Raw genomic sequence first — 22982 nt, 5'->3', positions numbered from 1 at the left:
AAACCAGAGCAAAGCTGGCAGATGGAAAGAGGTTTTAAAGCAGCATTTAAATCTGCACTATTTGTTTTTAAAAGACTAAATGTCCCAAATGCTATTATCAGTTTTGTAGCTATTATTACAGAAAGACGTAGAGCGCAAACTCCTCAAGTATCTCTATTTTCTGGAGTGAGATGGGCTTTTCCAACTGACTCTCTGTGATGATCTCCGGTGGTCCAAGCAGCCAAACTGCGGCCCTGTAATAATAATAATAATAATAATAATAATAATAATAGTTTTATAACCCTCTCTTCAGCCAAAAGACTATCAGAGTGGCTTACAAATTTTTAATTAGATATTTAGACATTATGGCCCTTAGCCCAGTAGACCCTTAAATTCCTTAAATCACGCTGCCATCATCCAGTGAATTATAAAAGGGTTTCCCTTAACCTACACTGGGACCAGTTAAGGAACCTTATTTCTACTTCTTTACTGATCTTCCAAGCATCAACCGAGCCAAAACACGTGTAAAAGGAGCGTCAAGTAGTAGATACTCCAAGGAGGTATTTATCACAGCTAACAAAATATAAGTAAAATATAAGTCATACAAGATATTAAGAATCTTGCAGGTACAATATTTGTAAGTATATAATATTCAATTCATACAAGCTATTAAAGAAATAAATAGACCCAAGCGTCCAATTCTGAGACTAACTTCCAAGATCCGCTCTTAACTCTCTCTCTCTCAATCTCCAACTGACACAATTCCCCCAACTGTCTCTTGGTCTCTCAGGCCTTATATCTCCTTCTCACGGAAGCTTCCAGAAGAACCTTTATCTTGCTCTCTGATTGGTCAAGAGAGCCTTCCATAGCAGTGATGTCATTCTGCATTTGCATAAACCTCCCTTTACTGCCTGAAGATCTCCATTGATTGGAGCCCTGTTATTACAACAACAACAACAACAACAACAACAACAACTCTTTTCCATGGAAGAGATTCACAACTATACCTTATTTCCTGGCTGGGAAGAATAGGAGAGTTCCAGAGGTTCCCATTTCTACTAAGATTAGGAGCTCCCAAATTCTCATGGAAGAGGTTTCCTAAGGCATGTGCCAGGACAGAGCGGGGAACGGGGGGCTCCTCATGGGCAAATGGCCGTTTGTCAGCTGAACTTGAGGCTCAGGGTCCCTAAGAAGGGGAGGTGCCCAGGCCCCCCAGAATCTCCTCTGAGCCCCCAGGAGAGCAAGACTCAGGGAAGGGACAGTCTGCCAGGGGCTGAGAGCCGTTTGGACCAAACCTTGAGGGCACTTTCCCAAAAGCTGACCAGGATTGCTTTCAGGGGCTGGCATTTTCCTCTCAGAGGACCATCAGGATCTCAAAGACGACTCCCCATTTTGGATTTTGTTTTTTCACTCTGCTGCCCTCAGTGGAGACTTGCTTACTCCTAAGGTGCCATAGAGATGAGCATGGGACGTATAGGGAAGATGGCTTTTGCAATCTTTTCCACCATTGAACTTACCTTGTGTTGTCTTCAAGCCTGTCAAAAGAGAGCAGGAAAGTAATCGGGGGGAGAAAGCAAAGTCCCACATTTGCTCCCATAAGCTGCCCCTTAAGCTTTTCCCAGCATGCCCTAGTCCTCAGTCTCCTTCCCAGGCTCCACCGTTTCCTAGAGAGATGGAAACCTTCAAGGGAGAGTCCTTGGGGGTCAGGCCAAGCTCTCCTCTGCTTCCCCAAGGCCTCCTTCTCCATCCACTGCTGCTCTTTGGAAGGGAGACATAGACTGCTCTTGGGAAAGTTACTTTTGGAGGAACAGAGACTCCCAAAACCTCCCAGTCTGACTCTAACATTAAGTATGTCAAATATCTGCAATGAACTGGGCCAGGTCTTACACCAGGAGTGGGGATCCTGAGGCCCTCGCTCTGTATCTCTATTAAGAAAAAGACTGAATCTTCATGACTGGCGCTATGTTTCATACTCTTGGGATGGGCAGCCAGGAAAACAGAATGCTTGAAAGAGTTCAAAGGTTTATTGGATGGAGATAGAAGTGCAAGATGCCTTAAAACCATATGTTCTGAATCAAAAACAACATCAAAGTGAGCTCTAATAGTTTTACAGGACAGAATCTGGATAGACACTTCCTCCAAACAAAAAGTATTTCACACTTCCACTTTCTCTCCTTTCTGGAAATGCTGATGCCTCAAGGGCTGGATCCTAAGCAAAACAGAGATAAGGTTTGAACTGTTGTGCAATTCAGAGGTCAAGGTGAAATTGTATATGGTTTTTTTCAAGGTGTAATTATATAAATGGTTTAATTTTATAAAATAGTTATAATTTTAATCCCTTTGCATTGTTTTGAATTTGTACCATATTAAATTTATTGTTAGCCACCCTGAGTCCCTATATTGGGAGAAAGGATGGATGTATATAAATAAAATAAATAAACTGGAGATCCCTTGAGGATCCATGGGTTTCTTGGTGTAAATTGCCCTCCACCAATAGAGACAGAGACTGAATGAGTCTGTCCAGAATTGCTATGGGTCATTTTTGGCACCTGGGTTGTATCTCCATTGTCCAAACCTAGCACTTAGATACCATGAAACTTAAAGGACTCTGTCCAACAGAATCCTGGGATTTCTTATTTCATGAAGTACTTAAAATTATATAGCAACTCTCATGAAGGACTGCACTGGGGCTCTCTACCAAGCATCCAGTTCTAAGCACCCCATTCCCAGGTTTCTGTAGGATGGATCCACAGCCATTAACATGGCACCAAACTGGTACATATGCACAGGACTTTGGTTGCCTACTTTCTGGTGTCCCTCCATCTCTCTTATAGGGTTGTGAATTCAGGATTGTCCCAGGTCCTGAGGTTTGTGAGCTAAAGCCTAGGACCTGGGGCAGGGCCTCTAGCGATCTCATTCAGCCTAATGCATAAATTACTAACCATAGTCGCTCACAGTTTGTCATTCAAATCTACTCAAGATACTTTCCTGTGAAGAAATGAACAGAAAATTTTTTAAAGGTCTGTTCCCAGATCAAGGGGAGATGAGAGAATTATTCTTTCTCACTTGCTTGGAGAGACAGGATAAAAAGCGTGAAGTCGAAGGCTTTCATGGCCGGCTTCCATAGCTTTTTGTGGATTTTTCGGGCTATGTGGTCACGTTCTAGAAGAGTTTCTTCTGATGTTTCGCCAGCATCTGTGTCTGGCATCTTCAGAGATGCCAGCCACAGATGCTGACGAAACGTCAGGAAGAAACTCTTCTAGAACATGGCCACATAACCCAAAAAATCCACAAAAACTAAGGATAAAAAGCATTTAATTTAGCCTCCTTCTTTCTAGCCAGATGGCGAATGCAGGGTATAGTAGTCAGCCCTTGTACCACCACAACTGAGAGAAAGCAAGAAATTAAACCAATCCATAGACCCCTGCAATTTATCTAGTTGTAGAAACCAATGAACTAAGCCTCGCAAATTATAATAAGCTACTGCTCTCACATCTGATCTGGATGTTTGCACAGAGCCCTTTCCTCTTTCCTGGAATTGGGCTCCCTCCAAAATGGAGAAGAGGCAGCCTCATCTCCTGTCTGAAGATCATGCATGAAAACTGGAAGCTCAATGCCAGGCCCTGCTGTATCGTATCTTTACTGCCACGTGTAAAAAGGGCAAGGAAAAACACCTGTTACAGGAGAAGACAGCAAATAAAACCTGATCCTTTCTGGTCCAGGTTTTGGTCCTGGGCAAAAGAAGGGAAACCAGGATTTGACTTGGGAGTTAGCGAATGTTGTGTGGCCTGCCCTGCCTGCCCTGGGGCCTCCCTGGGGACCAAATCCATTACCCTTCTCTTTTCCCTCAGTCAGCATTCTCACAAAGGAACCAAATTTAGGGGTCTCCCATCGGCATCTTGAGGCACCCACCTTTCCTTTCCTGCGAAGGAAACCCAGAAGGAGCGCTTCTTCCCAAGCAGCCAACTACCAAACCCACCAGCCTTCTAGAACCCTATTCAGGCTCCAAGCCAGCCACTAACAATGGTCCAAGTTCAGGGCTGCTTTATTTGTCTGGCTGAATGCTAGGGAATTCTGGGAAGTGTAGTTTTGTGAGATATTTAGTCTTCTCTGTCAGACAGCTCAGATGCCATGATAAACTAAAATTCCCATGATTCCCAAGCACTGAACTAGGGCAGTTAATGTGGTTTATTTCTGCAAACTGGATTATTTCTGCAATGTGTTTATGACCTCTGTTACTATTTGAGCATCCACAAGGCTCTGTGGGTTTGAAGGGAAGATTCATCATCATCATCATCATCATCATCATTATCATCATCATAATTTCTGCAGTGTTTTTGAACCAGATCTGAGAGAGCCCTGCAGCCTGGATCTGCCCAAATCCCAAATATTGCCCTCTCAGCAAAGCCTGGAGATATTAACCTTTAAGGACCAGAACTCCTCAAAGGCTGACTTTCCCAATCTCTCCTGAGAGACCCTCCTGGACCTAGAGCAGCCTCAAAGAAAGGGGTCCCATTGAATGGGGGGCCCATGTCTTTCTGAGTCTGTGGGTCCAGAGGAAGAGGACTGTTTTCCAGGACCCTCTTCCTAACCTCACAAGGCAGCTTTTAGCATTTGCCCAAAACTGCTCTTGAACATGCAAAGATCAGGCAAGCAAGATCTGCTTTGCTATTTGGAAAAAAAGATGGAAAAACAATAGGCCCTTGGTATCCTTTGGGATTTGGTTTGGATAGCAAAATCCATGGGTGCTCAAGTCCCATTATATAAAATGGGTGACCTTGGGTAAGTCACACTCTCTCAGCCTCTGAGGAAGACCAATGGCCAACTGGAAGGCGGACAACACACACATCTACATGATGGGAAATGGCATTCATTCTGGGCCATGAAACCCACTTCAGGGAAACCTTGGGCAGCAGACACTCTCTCAGCCTCAGAGGAAGACAAAGGGCAAAGTGGAAGGCAAACTTGAAGGCAAAGAAAGCCTGGGAATAGGGTCACTAGACATGAGTTCAAGGTACGCAGCACACCCCCAGCCCCCAAACCACACTCTCTCAGCCTCAAATGATGACAATGGTAAACACCCTTCGGCAAAACCTACAAAGAGACTCCTGTGACAGTGTTGCCTTAGGATCCCCAGGAAAGAATTGAAGGCACACAATTCTCCCCCAAAGTCTGGGAGGAAAAGAGGAGGAAGGCTTAGAGGAAGAGGAGGAGGAGGAGGTAGGCTTAGAGGAAGGGCCTGAGGAGGAGGAGGAGGAAGAGGAAGAGGAAGGGCTTACAGGAAGGGCCTGAGGAAGAGGAGGAGGAAGAGGAGGAAGGCTTGGAAGAAGGGCCTGAGGAGGAGGAGGAGGAGGAGGAGGAGGAGGAGGAGGAGGAGGAGGAGGAAGGCTTAGAGGAAGAGCCTGAGGAAGAAGAAGAGGAGGAGGAGGAGGAGGAGGGGCTTACAGGAAGGGCCTGAGGAAGAGGAGGAGGAAGAGGAGGAAGGCTTAGAAGAAGGGCCGGAGGAGGAGGAGGAAGGCTTAGAGGAAGGGCCTGAGGAGGAGGAGGAGGAGGAGGAGGAGGAGGAAGAGGAAGGGCTTACAGGAAGGGCCTGAGGAAGAGGAGGAGGAAGGAGGAAGGCTTAGAAGAAGGGCCGGAGGAGGAGGAGGAGGAGGAAGGCTTAGAGGAAGGGCCAGAGGAGGAGGAGGAAGAGGAAGGGCTTACAGGAAGGGCCTGAGGAAGAGGAGGAAGGCTTAGAAGAAGGACCCGAGGAGGAAGAGGAGGAGGAGGAGGAGAAAAGCTTAGAGGAAGGGCCTGAGGAGGAGGAGGAGAGGAGGAAGAAGAGGAAGGCCTTACAGGAAGGGCCTGAGGAAGAGGAGGCGGAAGAGGAGGAAGGCTTAGAAGAAGGACCTGAGGAGGAGGAGGAGGAGGAGGAAGAGGAAGGGCTTACAGGAAGGGCCTGAGGAAGAGGAGGAGGAAGGCTTAGAAGAAGGGCCTGAGGAGGAGGAGGAGGAGGAGGAGGAGGAAGGCTTAGAGGAAGAGCCTGAGGAGGAGGAAGGCTTAGAGGAAGATCCTAAGGAGGAGGAGGAGGAGCAGAGAGACCTCTGGAGGATTCTGCAGAGGAAGAAGGAGGAGAAGGAGAAGGGGCTCCTGAGCATACGCAGAGGCCTCTGGGGCAGAAGCCACAGGGAGAAATCTCCTGGTTGTAACTTAATATTACTATTATTAGTAGTAGCATTAGTATTATTAGATTTTATTTATTTATAAAGACATGTAAAGACGTATTTATAAAGAGTATCTCAGTGAGTCTCTGTATTATAGCATCAGGAAAGATTTCAGGTGTTGTTAAGGTTTGGAAATGCTGTTTGGGGTCCCTTCTGACTTTGGAGCCCTTTCATCCTCCATTTTGGGGTCCCTGAAGGCCTCGGACTGCCAACTGCCAAGCACTGAGGAAGAGGCAGACTTTTGTGTTCTGGTGGCCATTTTGTTCTGCTTGTGACTGTGGGGAATAATGTTCCAGAACCTTCTCTGAGCCTCAGTTGAACAGAGGCCTCTCTTTCTCTCCTGAGGCTCCAGAGTCAGCAGGAGGCCAGGTTCCTTGGGCCAAAAGGAAGGAAGTGTGTCTCTTTGTGGGTCTTTTGTGTCTCTTTTCTGAGAGGGTTTTCTTATTACACAGCTCTGCTCTTTCTGGGGAACATGGGTTTTAAAAGGGATCAGAAATGGGGAGGAGAGTTTTAATACAAGCCTTATTCTTCTTCTTCACAAACATTGGGCTTTGGTTTCTAAGAGGAGGCTTGTCCCCCAAAAAAGGCAAAAAGTGGCTCCTTTGGGAGGTTTTAAAAGTCTCCCCAGTTTCCTTATTAATAGATTTTCAGGCAAGAAGGAAGGAGACAGACCAGAATAACTCAGATTACCAAGAATGAAACAAACAAACATACAAACAACAACAACAAAAATAAGGACTAAAACAAACTACTTATTTTTTAAAGGAAACCCATTATTAGGAGGGTAAAAACAAGACCTGGGTGCTTCTACCCGTTTACAACCGACTCAGGCTGTATCTGCACTGGAGAAATAATCCAGTTCTAAAGTGTGTTAACTCTTCTGTTTCCATCCTATGGAATCCTGGGATTTGGAGTTTTTTGTGGAATGAGAGCTCTCTGGCAGAGAAGGCTAAGTGTCCAGAGGCAAAATCCCAGGATTCCATAGCACTGAGTGGTTGAAGCAGTTTCAAAGTGCCTTATTTCAGCAGTGCGGATGCAGCCTTCTTGGGAAAGGGGCTGATGATGGGGGAAAGCACTGGGGACATATGGAGGTTTCAGCAGATGATTTATTTATTTATGATGCACTCATTTCACATCTAGCTACAGGGACATAACCAGGCCCCTCTCCAATTCCCCATCCCCTAATCCCCCACCACTCTAAGAAGGCATGGAGTATCTGTTGTGTAGGGAAGCTGCAGTGAATCTATGCTAGGTCTAGGGAGCTTTGTTTGGTGCAGAGGGAGGAAGGGGATACACACCTCTGCATCGGCCCAAAGGAGACATTTGTCACCTGCGTATGTCACCAGCAGGATGCTGTTCTCTGTGTCTTTGAGTGCTGCAGGATTTCTTGCCAAGCCAATCCTAATCCTGGTCCCTTCTCTCAGGAACTTCATCTCAGCCTCCTTGTACACAGCTTTGGGCCTCTTTTTCTGGAAGTGACCAAGTGCAAGACCACCAGGACCACCTGCCCACCTGATGGCTGACACAGAGGCCAAGCGGAGGGAGTTGGGCTCCAACAGAAAGAGGCTACCGAGGTACAACAACTCTTTGGTGAGTCACTATCCTTATAGCTTCATCTGTGTCACTTCTGGGCCAATTTATGAAAGGAAGCAAATAAAATAATGTTCAATTTTGGCAGAGACTGTCCTGGTTAATCCTCTGTCACCCCATTATTTCGGGGACTTTTAAAAAGTCCTTGTTTCTTTCTCTTCCACCCACTTTCCCCCTTCAGCTCACTTCAGTTTCTGCATAATGGATGCCAAGGAGTTTGCACCCCATCAACTCAAAAGTGGGGAGAGGAGAAGAAAGAAGGGGGCAGGGACTTTGCTTTGCTAGGAGTCTGACGCAAAAGCAAACTGCTGTGCCCTTTCCCGCTTGTGAATGCTATTGAACCCTATCCTGTGTGATCCTTTCTATTTGGCACAAAACCCTTCCCCAAATGAGGTATCAGAAGGGAGGGTCTCTCCTCTGCCCCACTTTCCAGGAGGGAGGGGGCTCCTCAAAGACCTTTTTACCCTTGGATCCCCCTCCCCTCCATGGCCATGCCTCTCTCCAAGGGTCTCTCTGCCCTCTTTTCTCATAATAACCCCCCAAGTACCTGGGACACAAGGAATCCCCCGAGGTGGGGGCAGGGAAGGAAATAGGAAGAGGAGGCCTGGCAGGAACCCTGCCTTTCTTTGGGGGGAGAAGAGGGGCTTCCTTCCTTCTTATAACCCCCCAAGGGTCCCCCAGAAGACCCCCCCCAGCCATTCCTCTGAATGAATGAGGGCTCTCCCCACTTCCCTCCCACCCTCAGAACAGACTGTGAGGGCAGCAATGGCTTCAGGGGCTGAGACTATGCATGCATAGATGCCCACAAAGGCTCCACCTCAGCATGCGCAGGGATTGCCAGGGCCTAGACGCTCCTGCTTATTCCACTGGGGGCCTTTGCAGAAAAGGAAGGTATGTGCCGGGGGTTCAGCAGCCTCCCCTTCCTTCCCTCATTTCTTCCTTTGAGGAAATCGCAATGGACTCCAAGGTGCAGAGCTGGACTCAGGAGAGAAAGGCAGGAAAGGAAGGCTCTAGTTTGGAAATATAGCTGTCCCTCTGTATCCTATGTGTTTGTGTGTTTGCCTCTGCTGTCCTTATGGCTGGGAATGGAGCTGAGGACTGAGGAGAGAAGAAAGGGTCAGTTTTGGGCAAATTCCAAACTTCTGTGCATCAAAGAGTCCATTGTGTTGAAAAAGCAAAGATCTTTATTGAGAACAAAAATAAATTCAGTATTTAAGCCAAAACTGCCCACTCCAATCCAAACAATGCATCAAAATCCCCAAACCTAAAATCCCACCCTCTTCCAAACCTAGCCCCACCTCCAATTCCCACAGTCTATGCCCCACAGGTAGCAAGGACCCTTTGCCATTCCCAAAAAATAGCCCTTTCTGTCAATACCTGCCCCCAATTGTCTTCAGCCAACATCCCAAATATCCCAAAAGCTATCATTCCCATAACTATTCTGCAACAAATCCCAGCCCCCATCTACCTAACCTATACCACGACCCACAATCCCCAGCCAAATTTACAACCCAAAACAATTATCAATACTATTAGCAATGAAAACCTAAACTTAAGAAAACACAATCTTAAAACATAGACAGACATATGGACAGACAAATCTCACAAACAAAATCAAAAGGGCCTTTTATTTGCACTGCTGGATTGAAAATATGCTTTTTGAATTCGTTAGTGACAAATATAATGTTAGTTCATTGCTGGGATTTGTGTGACTTCTCTCCAGTGTGGACTCTCTGATGTGTCACTAGGTGTGACTTCCAAGGGAAACACTTCCCACAATGCTGGCATTTGAATGGCTTCTCTCCTGTGTGGACTCTCTGATGTCTTTCTAGGTTTGACTTCTGAGAAAAACCTTTCCCACAATGCTGGCATTTGTATGGCTTTGCTCCTGTGTGGACTCTCTGATGTGTCACTAGGATTGACTTCCGAGAAAAACCTTTCCCACAATGCTGGCATTTGTATGGCTTCTCTCCAGTGTGGCCTCTCTGATGTGTCACTAGGTGTGACTTCGAATAAAAACATTTCCCACAATGCTGGCATTTGTATGGCTTCTCTCCTGTGTGGATTCTGCGATGTTCCAAAAGGTGTGACATCTGAGAAAAACATTTCCCACAAAGCTGGCATTTATATGGCTTTGCTCCTGTGTGGACTCTCTTATGTGTCACTAGATGTGACTTCCGAGAAAAAATTTTCCACAATGCTGGCATTTGTATGGCTTCTGCCCGGTGTGGACCCTCCAATGCATGGCAAGGATTGACTTGTAAGCAAAACGTTTCCCACAATGCTGGCATTTATGTGACTTCCTGCCTGTGTGCATTCTCTCATGATTAAAATGTTCTTCTGTAAAGAAGGACAGTGACAGATAACATTGAAAATCAGACTTAAGAGAGGAGGGTGTTACCGCATGATTTAGCCCTCATTAAACCCTCTTTATTTGAGATTATATTATTAAAGTTGCTGTGAGTAACCCAAGCATGACCCTGCTGCTTATGCCCCTAAATCCATGGAACGATCGTATCCTTACTCATAGGAACTAGGAAAGAATGGGGACTGCCTTGAGGGAATCAGTGGAAGGAGATAGTCAAAGGATTGTTGACAAAATATTCTGTTAACCATGTGCAAAAATACTTTGATTGACAGGTGGCATAATATTCTGTGAGACTGCCATAGAGTCCTGAGTCAGAGCCCAAGGCATGATGGAAGCTAACTGCAGAGGATGCTTCATGCTGTGTAGGACCATGAGATGACTCACAACCAATACAGTATACAGCTCATATGGGGACTGGTGTGGATTGGATTGGAGTTGTGAGTACAAGAAAACGTGAAGGTGATAGAAGTTGGAGAGGAGAGCTTGCAAATATTTGTATTATTTTGCAGCTCAAGATAGAGAACCTCCAAGGATTTCGATGAAATCAACTGTGTTTGTGACTTATTTTTAGTGTGAAAATAGGTCAGTGCATTGCCAATATCTATATATCTGGGTATTTAGTTCCATACTCTGCTATGTTAATTTTGAGCTGCATCTGGGAGCATCACCCTCAGATTGTAATGTACATTGGCTTGTGAACGCAATCAAAATTCAGAGTCAACAAGGACATGAGAGGGGTGTGCTAATCCCTTTTGTCTGAGGTATTTACAACAAACACCCATTGCATTCAATTCGGTTTCACACCATTCTTTCCCCACACAGGAAATATTCTAAAGTGATATAAACCTCTCTGAACCCTCAGTTTTTGCCCCCAAGCACCAATTTCCGTATAAATATCAGCCCCGACTTGCTATTCTTCAGTGTCAGTCCAGTTACAGACAGACACTGTTTGGTTTCATGGCTAAGCACCTCAATGCACTCATCAACCCCAATTGTTGCAGGAACTACTGACCTCTCCCCATTCCAAATCCTCAACAATTGGAATAAAGATCTGGATAGGTAACGTATCACCATTATCAAAGACTTACATCTATTCAGCACTCCCGCCTTTCTTACCTATTTCTTTTGTGTGTGCATGAACACTTATATGTATGTGTCTGTGTGTTTTGCTTTCCCCCTAAATAAAACACAAAAACCTATTTGAAATCCCTCTGAAGTTGGGTTTGATTCAGGACCTGCTATAGCTGGGCAGGATCCAGAGGTCACTATTGCCCCAGTAAAACTATTTCGTTCTATTGAGCTAAGTACCAAACTCTCCTAAAAGCATAGCACTTGCGGGTATCCTCCTCATACTCCAGCATTTTGGGTAACAAAGGACCTCTTGAATCAACCATGGAGCTAAGGAAGCTCAGGTAAGAAAAGAAATATTAGACAAAAGCAGGTTTTGTGTCTCCCTTTCCTCCCTTCATAGTTATTACTCATAATTGCTAAATGAACCCCTAAATATGTCTGAAAACAAGGATTTCAGCTGGTTCTAAGAAGTTCACTCAAAACAGTTCTTAAAATCTGTGAGGTTGGTGGCTGCCTCCCAATTCCCAAGGCCCCTCTCCTGGCCCTTCCCAGAGGTCCCTTCCTCTCCGCACAGAGCTAGGCGATCCTGGCTTTGCTCCTGCCTTCCCCTCCTGGCTCCCAGAGGCTTGATCCCCTTTCTATTCTCCCTCTCCTCTCCAACCATCTGCACTGCTTTAGCATCTCACCTTCAGGATCTCTCCCCTCCCTTTTGATTTTTCACATTCCCTCCATCTATCACAGACACATACCCACAGAGTGTGATGCATAAAAGGGACACTTTGAGATTCATTTCTTCAGAAAGGCAGGGCAATCAATATACAACTAATGCATTAGGAAAGGCAGAACAAGGGGTCTGGGACCTGGTTTCTGATATTAGTGAGGGTCAAGTACGAGGGATGAGCCTTAAAACAAGCTTAAGGCATCTCTAAGACAGGGGTGGACTACTGTTGAGAAGTGGGGTGGTCATATTGGACCCCAGGGGATCTCAGAGGCAGCCCCACATTGTGTCACCTAAAAATATGGCATAATGTTTTGTCCCTCAATATCCCACAGCATCCCTTTGGGGAATGGAGGCTGTTTTGCCACTGTTGGGCCCTCTCTGAGCCATTGCAGGGCCAAGGGAGGCCCTTTTCCCATGAAGCCTCTCCAGAGCCTCAAAAGGCTGGAAGGGGGCCACAAAAGCCAGGAAACTTGCTCAGGAATGGGCTCAGGACCATTTAAGGGCAAAAAGCATTAATCTCCATGGCTCCTTCCCACAAAATTGCAGAATTGGCAGTTTACGATTGGATATTTAGAATCCTTACAAAGTGGAGAACAATAGTGCCTCACAAAAACTAGAAATTCCAAGATTCCACAGGAAGTTGTTATGGCAATTAAATTACATGTGAAAGGGAACTAGGAATGGTAGTAGAGCACAAGTTGAACATGTGTATACAGTGTGATGCAGCAGCTAAAAAGGCCAATGTGATCCTAGGCTATAACAATAGGAGTATAGTGTCAAGATCAAGGGAAGTAATAGTGCCACTCTATTCTGTTTTGGTCATGGCTCACTTGTAATAATCCTGTGTCCAGTTCTGGGCACCACAATTCAAACAGATGTTGAGAAGCTGGAGCATGTCCAGAGGAGGGAAACCAAAATGGTGAACAGTCTGTAAACCATGCTCTCTGAGGAATGACTTAGGGAACTGGGTATGTTTAGCTTGGAGAAGAGAAGGTTAAGAGGTAATATTATGGCCCTGTTCAAATATTTGAAGAGATGTCATATTCAGGATGGAGCAGGCTTGCTTTCTGCTACTCCAGAGAAAAGGACATGGAACAATGGATGCAAGCCGCAAGGACAACAGATTCCACTTAAGCTTTAGGAGGAACTTCCTGAGAGTAAGAGCTCTTCAACAGTGGAATATACTCCCTCAGAGTTTGGTGGAGTCTCTTTCTTTGGAGGTCTTTAAACAGAGGCTGGATAGCAATCTCTCGGGGGTGCTTTGAATGTCTATTCCTGCATGGCAGAGGATTGAACCGGATGGTCCTTGTGGTCTATTTGAACTCTTTGATTCTATAATTCTAAAGTGGAATCACGCCTCCCTATTTGATATTAAATTAATAAAGCTGGAGTGGGTGACCTGAGCATGACCCTGTTGCAGATGCCCCAAATCCATGAGACGATTATATCCTTACTCACAGGAGATGGCAAAGAAGAGATTGTGGGGAACTACCTTGAGGTAATCAGTAAAAGCATATAGTCATACAGACTGTTGAAAAAAGATTCCTTTAAACCTGTGTAAAAATATTTTGATTGAAAAGTGGCCTCATATCCTGTGAGACGGCCAGAGAGTGCAGAGTCAGAGCACATGGCATGATGCAAGCTAACTCCAGAGGACGCTTCATGCTGTGTGGCACCAGGAGATGAATCACAATTAATACAGTATAGAGGTCACATGTGGATTACTGTGGATAGGATTGGATTGGAGTTGTGTATACAAGAGATGGTGAACATGATGGAAGTCAGAGAGGAAAGCTTATTATTTTGCAACTCAAGATAGAGGACCTCCAAAGATTTCAGTGAAACCAACTGTGTTTCTGACTTATTTTTAAGTGAAAAGTGGTCGGTGCATTGCCAATATCTATATCTGGATATTTCCTTTCGCACTCTGCTATGTTATTCTTGAGCTGCATCTGGGAGTGTCACTCTCAGATTGCGCTGTATACAGTGGAACCTCCCTATACGCGGATTTGCCATACGCAGATTTGAGCATACGCGCATGGCAAACCCGGAGGTTTTTCCTAATGGCGGCACGCGTGCATGCGCGCTGCCATTAGGAACAAAGCCCCTCTCCTCCCCTCCTCTTTCCCCCTCCTTCCTAACCTCCCTCCCTACCTACCTACCTAAAACTAACCTACCTTCCCTCCCTCCCTCTCTCCTTACCTGGGTCACCGCGCCACTGCCGCGTCCTCGCTGCTGCCGCCGCCGCCGCTGTAAGTGGCCCGGATGCAGCCTGGAGGTCTCGTGGCCTCCAGGAGCAGCACCCAGCCGTTTTGTGGCGGCGGAGGCCGAGGCCGCGAGGGAGAAGAGGCTTGGCCTCGTCCTCCTCGCGGCCTCGGTCTCCGCCACCGCAAAATGGCCGGCTGCTGCTCCTGGAGGCCAAGGCCCCTTCCTCCTGGTCGCCGCCGCCGAAGGAGAGCCGGCTGCGGCCTGGAGGCCCCTTGTCCTCCAGGCTGCAGCCGGCTCTTCCTCAGCGCTGGCGACCGGGGAGAACGGGGCCTGGCCTCGTCCTCCCTGGTCGCCGCCTCTCTTAAAGAGCCGGCTGCAGCTTGGAGGACAAGGAGCCCCTTGTACTCCAGGCTGCAGCCAGCTCTTCCTCAGCGCCGGCGACCGGGAAGAACGGGGCCTGGCCTCGTCCTCCCTGGTCGCCGCCTCTCTTAAAGAGCCGGCTGCAGCTTGGAGGACAAGGAGCCCCTTGTCCTCCAGGCTGCAGCCGGCTCTTCCTCAGTGGCGGCGACCAGGGAGAACGGGGCCAGGCCTCGTCCTCCCTGGTCGCCGCCTCTCTTAAAGAGCCGGCGGCGCGGTGACCCAGGTAAGGTGAGAGGGAGGGAGGGAGGGAGGGAAGTTAGGAAGGAGGGGGAAAGAGGAAGGGGACTATTCTGTCCAATGGCGGCGCACGTGCATGCGCGCCGCCATTGGACAGAATAGTGCTTTGAGCATACGCGGATTTTGGTATACGCGGGGGGGTCCGGAATGGATCCCCCGCGTATACCGAGGATCCACTGTATTGGCATGTGAACGCAATCGGAATTCAGAGCCAAGAAGGTCCAAGAGCCAGTGTGCTAATCCTTTTTGTCTGAGATATTTCCATCAAGCACCCATTGCATTCAATTTGGTTTCAAACCATTCTCTCCCCCAGGAATCTTTCTAAAGCAATTTAAACCTTTCTGAACACTCGGTTTCTGACCCAAGAAACAATTACAGTATAAATATCTGCCCTGACTGGCTGTTCTTTGATGTCAGTCCAATTACAGACAGACAGTCTGTCGCTTTACATGGCTAAGCAACTCAATGCACTTACCAGCCCCACTTGCCATGGAAGTTACTGACTTCTCTCCCCATTCTTGACTCTCAGCAATTGGAATCAAGATCCATCTAGGTAAAGTTTTACCATTAGCAAAGCCTCACACTATTCACCACTCCCACCTTTGTTACTAGTTCTTGTGTGTGTGTGTGTGTGTGTGTGTGTGTGTGAACACCTATATTTGTATATGAGTGTGTATGCGTGTATTGTGCTTTTCCCCTAAATAACACATAAAAACCTATTTCAAATGCCTTTGGAGTTCTCTGTGCTTCCATGCCTGGTATAGTTGGGCTGAATCCCGAGGTCGCTCTTGCCCCAACCAAACTATATCTCTCCTTTCAGCTAAGTAACACATTCCCCTAAAAGCACAGCACTTACGGGTGTCCTCCCCAGACACCAGATTTTAGATAACAAAGGGCCTCTGGAATCAACCATGGAACTAAGCAAATTCAGGTTGGACAAAACATTAGAGAAAAATGAATTTTTCTGTCTGCTTTCAGCTAAGTAACAAATTCCCTTAAAATCATAGCACTTGTGGGTGTCTTCCCCAGACTACAGCATTTTGGGTAACAAAGGGCCTCTTTGTTCCATCAACCATGAAACTAAGCAAGCTCAGGTAGGAAAAGAAACATTGGAGAAAAAGCAGGTTTTGTGTCCCCCTTTCCTCCCTTCATAGATATTACTCATAATTGCTAAATGGAACCCCTAAATATGTCTGAAAACACGGATTTGAGCTGGTTCTCAGAGGTTTCTCAAACCAGTTCTTAAAATTTGTCAGGTTCGTGGCTGCTCCCAATCCCCAAGGCCCCTCTCCTTTGGTGTCTCTCCAATAGTGCCTCACTAAATTACAAATTCAAGTATTCTACAGGATGTTGCTATCACAATTAAACTATGCTTGAAAGGGATCTAGGACTCCTAGTAGACCACCAGTTGAACATGGGCCAACAGTGTGATGCGGCAGCTAAAAAAGCTAATGTCATTCTAGGATGCATCAATACAAGAATAGTTTCTAGATCAAGGGAAGTAATAGTGCCACTCTATTCTACTTTGGTCAGCTTTCACTTGGAATACTCCTGTGTCCAGTTCTGGGCCCCACAATTCAAAAAGTATGTTGATAATTGGTACATCCCCAGAGGAGAGCAACCAAAGTGGTAAAGGATCTGGAAACCATCAAGCCCTATGAGGAATGACTTAGACAGCTGGGAATGTTTACCCTGGAGAAAAGAAAGTTAAGAGTGGATATGATATCCATGTTTAAATATCGGAAAGGGTTGTATTAAGGATGGCGCAAGCATCCTTTCTGCTGCTACGGAAAAAAGGAGACACCACAATGGATGCAAGCCACAGGGAAAGAGGTCCCACCTAAATATTGGGAGGAATTTTGGGAAAGTAAGAGCTCTTTGACAGTGGAATATACTCCCTTAGAATTTGATGGAGTCCTCATCTTCAGAGGTCTTTAAACAGAGGCTTGGAATGTGTATTTCTGCATGGCAGAAGAAGGTTGAACTGGATGGCCCTTGTGGTCTATTCCAATGCTATGATTCTATAATTCTAGTGGAATCACAGCACCATGATAATTTAGCACAAAAGGGACCTCAGTCTTCATAGAAAGGAGAATGGATTATGGTTCCTTACCCACAGAGGCCACATTCTCATAATTCTCCATCATCACATAACTGTACATCAGTCTCTGTTTCTTCGTCAACAGTTTCCATTCGTCCTCAGTGAAATAGACCGCCACATCCGCAAAGGTCACCTGCAACAGAAAATAGTCCTCATCCAGAGAGTGACTAAGCAAAAGGCGAGGAAAGCACATGGTTCTTCCCAAATATTATTTCATCACTTCACAATTCAGTCCAGAAAATAAATTTTAAATTCTATCAGCAAGAAAAAAGCTACTGCCTTTGAGATCAGTTTGTCTTGAATCCTTTCAATATAATAAACAACGTAATTTAGGACATGGCTAGATATTGAGGATGGATTAGGATACCGACTATCCCAAAATATATAGTACATTTAGCCACAAAAGAATTATGGTGCATTTAGCCATTTCTTGCCATACCTCAGAGGCTAACATTATTTTTAATAAGGGACACTGGGCCCAGCCCCAGTTTAGATCCAGAGACATTCTCCCACATCCCCCAACATTTCACAAAGAGTGACAGAGGATTAACAGGACTGTCTCTGCTAAATTGGGAGAGTATGTTCTCCGCTTGCTTTTATGAACTGGCCCAGCAGTGACACAGATGAAACTGATAGTCAAGAACTCACCAAAGAGTTCCTGTACCTCTGCATCCTCTTTCTGTTGGAGCCCAACTCCCTCTGGTTGGCCTCTGTGTCGGCCATCAGGTGGGCAGGGGTCCTGGTGGTCTTGCACTTGGGTCACTTCCAGCAAGAGAGGCCCCAAAGCTGTGTCCAAGGGGGCCGAGATGAAGTTCCTGCGAGAAGAGAGCAGAGATTCAAAAAAGGATGCAAACTGGATCTCCTATAAAGAATTAATTCAAATAGATAGAACTGGTTATAAAGACACGAGAAGATCCTAATGATCAGGGTAATGATCTTTCATGGTTCTTTTACAGACAATTAAGAGAGCTTTTCCTAATGGATAAAAACAATACGGTATTTGCAAATCAGACTCTGATCTGGAACAGGAAATAATGTTGAATAAAGATGCCTTATTAGCAAGACTTTATAATTGTATTCTTAAAATCTATACAGAAGAGAAAGTTATTAAAGGAAATATGATCAGATGGTCTCAAAACTTTGGTTTTGCAATTGAATTAGACCATTGGGAATACACTTGGGAAAAAAGATTGAACTATACTTTTTGAGGGGACAAGAATCCTCTTAGAAGCCAAAGCCCCATAAAACTATCCTCCCCATTTCTCATCCCTTTAAAAACCCATGTTCCTCAGAAGGAGCAGAGCTGTGTAATAAGAAAACCCTCTCAGAAAAGAGACCCAAAAGGCACACAAAGAGACACACTTCCTTCCTTTTGGCCCAAGGAGCCTGGCCTCCTTCTGACTCTGGAGCCTCAGGAGAAAAGAGAAGCCTCTGTTCAACTGAGGCCTCAGGGAAGGTTCTGGAACATTATTCCCCACAGTCACAAGCAGCACAAAATGGCTGCGAGAACACAAGATTTCTGCCTCTGCCTCAGCGCTTGGCAGTTGGAGGCCTTCTGGGAACCCAAAATGGAGGATGAAAGGGCCCCAAAGTCAGAAGGGGCCCCAAACAGGATTTCCAAATGTTAACAACACCTAAAATGCCAAACAAAAAGAACATTCCCAGAGTTCCATAGCACTGAGCCATGGCCATTATGATGATTAAGGCCTGGCAGCAGTTCTATCCTCCCCCACAGCCTGATATCATCATCATCCTCATCATCCTCATCATCTTTGCTACAGCATGAGAGCCACCATTAAAAGCATTGAAATCCCCTTTGGGGAGTCCCACTCTCCCGCCTTCAGAGAGAGAGGGCCTTGCCTAGAAGGACTACTGGGCTTCCTTCCTCCCCTCCTTAATGGCAGTGGCCAAAGGAAAGCAGCAGCAGACTCAAGCCAGGCCCAGCCAGCCCTCAGTGCAGCAATGAAGCCTAGTGGTTCCAGGCCTTGTCTCTCTACTGTCGCTTCACTCCTCCCTCTCTCTCCTTCCTTCCTTCCTCCCTCTCTTAATGTCTGTCTGTCTCTTTCTCCCTCTAAAACTCTCCTCATTCTCTCTTCCGCACACAGAGCAAAATATAGAAGCTGAAGCTCCGCCTCTTCTTGAAGCTGGCCAATGGGGGCAGAGCAGCTGGAAGACCCCACCCACTGCCCCAGACTTACATTTTGCCTTCTGGCAGCCATTTTGTTTTCTGGCAGCCATTTTGTGTGCTGCTTGTGACTGTGGGGAATAATGTTCCAGAACCTTCTCTGAGGCCTCAGTTGAACAGAGGCTTCTCTTTCTCTCCTGAGGCTCCAGAGTCAGAAGGAGGACAGGCTCCTTGGGCCAAAAGGAAGGAAGTGTGTCTCTTTGTGTGTCTTTTGTGTGTATGTTTTCTGAGAGGGTTTTCGTAATACACAGCTCTGATCCTTCTGGGGAACATGGGTTTTAAAAGGGATCACAAATGGGGAGGATAGTTTTAATACAAGCCTTATTCACCTGACAAACAACTCTATGATATTGTGTAATAGAGCACCACATTCAAGACATATTAGTTCAAAACCACAATCATATCCCCTGTCCAAGCAAGAGGTAAACTACAAAGTGCCCTTCCATTACTCTTCCGAATAGATGGGAATTGAATCCAAGGCAAGTCACATGATGCGGATTCAGGCAAAGCGGAGCGAGTGCAAATTGTATCACCACACGGTGCATACCATTCAGATTCAACGATTTTAACTGGGACCCTTGCGCATGCTCAGTGGGGGTCTGAACGCATCCTGAACCTTTGCACTTCCGGGGTGAAGAAAGGAGCCTGGTTCCACTTCCACCTGAATGCTAGCCTCACCTGAATGACAGCTGCACCTTTCTTCCTCCCTTCCATTTCCCCATCCCTGGCAGCCAAATTCAGAGCCCCCATCCATTTCAGCCACATCTACATCTATCCTCCTGTCATTCTCCTCATCTATTTCATCTACATCTCTCCTTCCCTTCGTAACAGTTGCCTTCTCTTAATTTGCATCCACACTGAGGAGATAATCTGGTTTAAGTCCACTTTAAGTGTCCTGGCTCAGTGCTATGGAATTGTGGGAAATGTAGTGTCCTGAGACATTGGGCCTTCTCTGCCAGAGAGCTCTGGTGCCTCAGCAAACTAATTTAATTTATTAATACAAATTAATCAGATGCAACTGATTGGGGTAACTTCATTAGAATTTAGTCCCCAATTGGATTAGTTTGATGGTATGGTAAAATACGGCCATAACTCCTCATTTACAAATTTTACCATTAAATCAAGCCATCTATACAGATTTTGAGATTATATTATAACACATTACATCCGTTTAACAAAATTTTTACAGTTAACTGCTATTAAGAGACATAGGCGGGATACATACCGCCATTTAGTACGTATAGAATACGTACTAGGGTTAGGAAGGGGCGGTGCTTCCGCACCCCCCTAACCCTAGTACGTATCCTATACGTACAAGATGGCGGCGCCCCTTCCACATGGGCGCCGCCATCTTGACGTATTGGACGCTGAGCGTCCGTACGCGTCGCGCCGCTTGTGACGTAGCGAGCGCGCCCCTGGCGCCTCGCTACGTCGCAAACGCGACGGTAAAAGAAGCTCCATTTTGGAGCTTCTTTTTCGGTCCGCACGGGAGTCGGGCCGTCTGAAGGCTCCGGCTCCCCCGTGGACCTACTGGCGGCGGCGGCAGACTGCCGCAAAGCGGCGGTCTGTACCCCGCCATAGATTCTATGATATGGGGTGCCCTATAAACCTTTTAATAAATGAACAGGCATTGCAATCCTATATATTCATATGATCAGACATAACTCCAGAGAATGTTAGCCTTTTGGATGCCAGAAGGTTCCTCTCATTCTTCAGAGCAAGAAGCAACACCTCAGCTGCCTTCTAGAAGATAAAGCAAAAAGGCTTCCAAAACAACTGAAGCCTTGGGCAAGTCACACTCTCTCAGCCTCAGAGGATGGCCATGGGAAACCCACTCTGAAGAAACCTGCCAAGAAAACCCCTTCAGACACTCCCATAAGGTCACCATAAGACCTGGAAACAACTGGGAGGCAGACACCAAGAACAGCATTGGGAAATAGGTGCAAGCCTTGCCTTGGGCAAGTGTAATGACTGGGCTCCAGTCAATGGAGGTCTTCTTCAGGCAGAAAAGGGAGGTTTATGCAAATGCAGAATGACATCACTGCTACGGAAGGCTCTCTTGACCAATCAGAGAGCAAGATGAAGGTTCTTCTGGAAGCTTCCGTGAGAAGGAGATATAAGGCCTGAGAGACCAAGAGACAGTTGGGGGAATTGTGTCGGTTGGAGATAGAGAGAGAGAGAGTTAAAGAGCGGATCTTGGAAGTTAGTCTCAGAATTGGATGCTTAGGTCTATTTATTATTTTTTAGCTTGTATGAATTGAACATTATCTACTTACAAATATTGTACCTGCAGGACTCTTAATATCTAGTATGACTTATATTTTAGTTATATGTTGTTATCTATGATAAATACGTCCTTGGAGTATCTACTACTCGACGCTCCTTTTACACGTCTCTTGGCTCAGTAGATGCTTGGGAAGATCAGTAAAGAAGTAGAAATAAGGTTCCTTAACTGGTCCCAGTGGAGGTTAAGGGAAATCCTTTTATAATTCACTGTGAGGTGGAGAGAGAGAGAGAGTGTGTGTTTTGGAAAGGATTAAAGTGGAGAGATAAAGGTTAGAGTAAGAGCTGAGGCAAGAGAAAAGTGACCCCTGTTTAGAATATTTTTGTTAGAATATATTAATAAAGGATGAAACATGAATATGTAAGATAGAAATGCATAAGTAGGTATGTGTGTATATGTGTGTGTGTGTGTGTGTGTGTGTGTATGTTTGATATATGTTTGTTTGTATATATGTTTTAATAATAAAATATTTTTAAAAAGTAAAAAAAAATCCACTGAGTGGTGGCAGCATGATTTAAGGAAGTTAAGGGTCTGCTGGGCTAAGAGCCATTATGTCTAAATGTGTAATTAACGATTTGTAAGACACTCTGACAGCCTTTTGGCTGAACAGAGGGGTATATTATTATTATTATTATTATTATTATTATTACAGGGCCGCGGTTTGGCTGCTTGGACCACCGGAGATCATCAAAGTGAGTCAGTTGGAAAAGCCCATCTCACTCCAGAAAATAAAGGTACTTGAGGAGTTTGCGCTCTACATCTTTCTGTAATAATAGCTACAAAACTGATAATAGCATTTGGGACATTTAGTCTTTTAAAAGCAAATATGGCAGATTTAAATGCTGCTTTAAAACCTCTTTCCATCTGCCAGCTTTGCGCTGGTTTTGAGGGTAAATGAGAAAGTGTTGGGAGGGAGGGACTGCCAACAGAATTAGGAGATGCATTGCAGGCTATGGACAGTTTGTGGCCAAGAAAGGTCCAAAACACACGGCAGCAATAGTCCAGTTTGAGAGCACTTTAACTGCCCTGGCCCAGTGCTAGGGAATCCTGGGAAATGGAGTTTCTTGTGGCCCCAGAGCTCTCTGACAGAGAAGGCTCAATGTTTCACAAAACTACATTTCCCAGAATTCCCTAGCACTGAGCCAGGGCTGTTAACATGGTCCCAGTCCTGCAGCTGGACTGGCCTCCCTGAGCGGTCAGGACCTGAGCTGGGTTGTGGACGATGGGCACTGTTAATATTAATAGTAATATCTTTCACTATTGATTGTAATTAAGGAGGGGATCAGGTTCAATAGCATCAGGAAAACCTATCTGTGTTGTTTAGGTTCAGAAACTCTGTTTGGTGTCCCTTCCAACTTTGGGGCCCTTTCATCCTCCATTTTGGGTTCCCTGATGGCCTCAAACTGCCATCTGCCAAACACTGGCACAGAAGCAACCGTTTTGTGTTCTGGCAGCCATTTTCTGCTGCTTGTGACTGAGGGGAATAATGTTCTGGAACCTTCTCTGAGGCCTCCTCAGTTGAACTGAGAGGCTCCTCTTTCTGTCCCTGAGACTTTCCCTTTCTGCCTTTGGCCCTCCACTTTGGGGAGAAGGAAGGAAGAATGGAAGGAAGGAA

The 22982-nt window shown here is 45.9% G+C and overlaps 1 protein-coding gene across 1 annotated transcript in view; it reads right to left on the bottom strand.

Moving 5' to 3' along the window:
• LOC149301485 (uncharacterized) overlaps positions 1-22982 on the bottom strand; it is a 251973-nt gene that overhangs the window by 158322 nt on the left and 70669 nt on the right. The gene's annotated exons all lie outside the window — the stretch shown is intronic.

This window comes from Sceloporus occidentalis, unplaced genomic scaffold (assembly GCF_023333645.1).
Source record: "Sceloporus occidentalis isolate IW3139 unplaced genomic scaffold, rSceOcc1.0.p SCAF_21, whole genome shotgun sequence".
In the NCBI taxonomy this organism is placed as follows: Eukaryota; Metazoa; Chordata; class Lepidosauria; order Squamata; family Phrynosomatidae; genus Sceloporus; species Sceloporus occidentalis.
The sequence above is the reverse complement of the archived record's forward strand: the minus strand, read 5'-3'. Positions and strand labels throughout refer to the sequence as shown.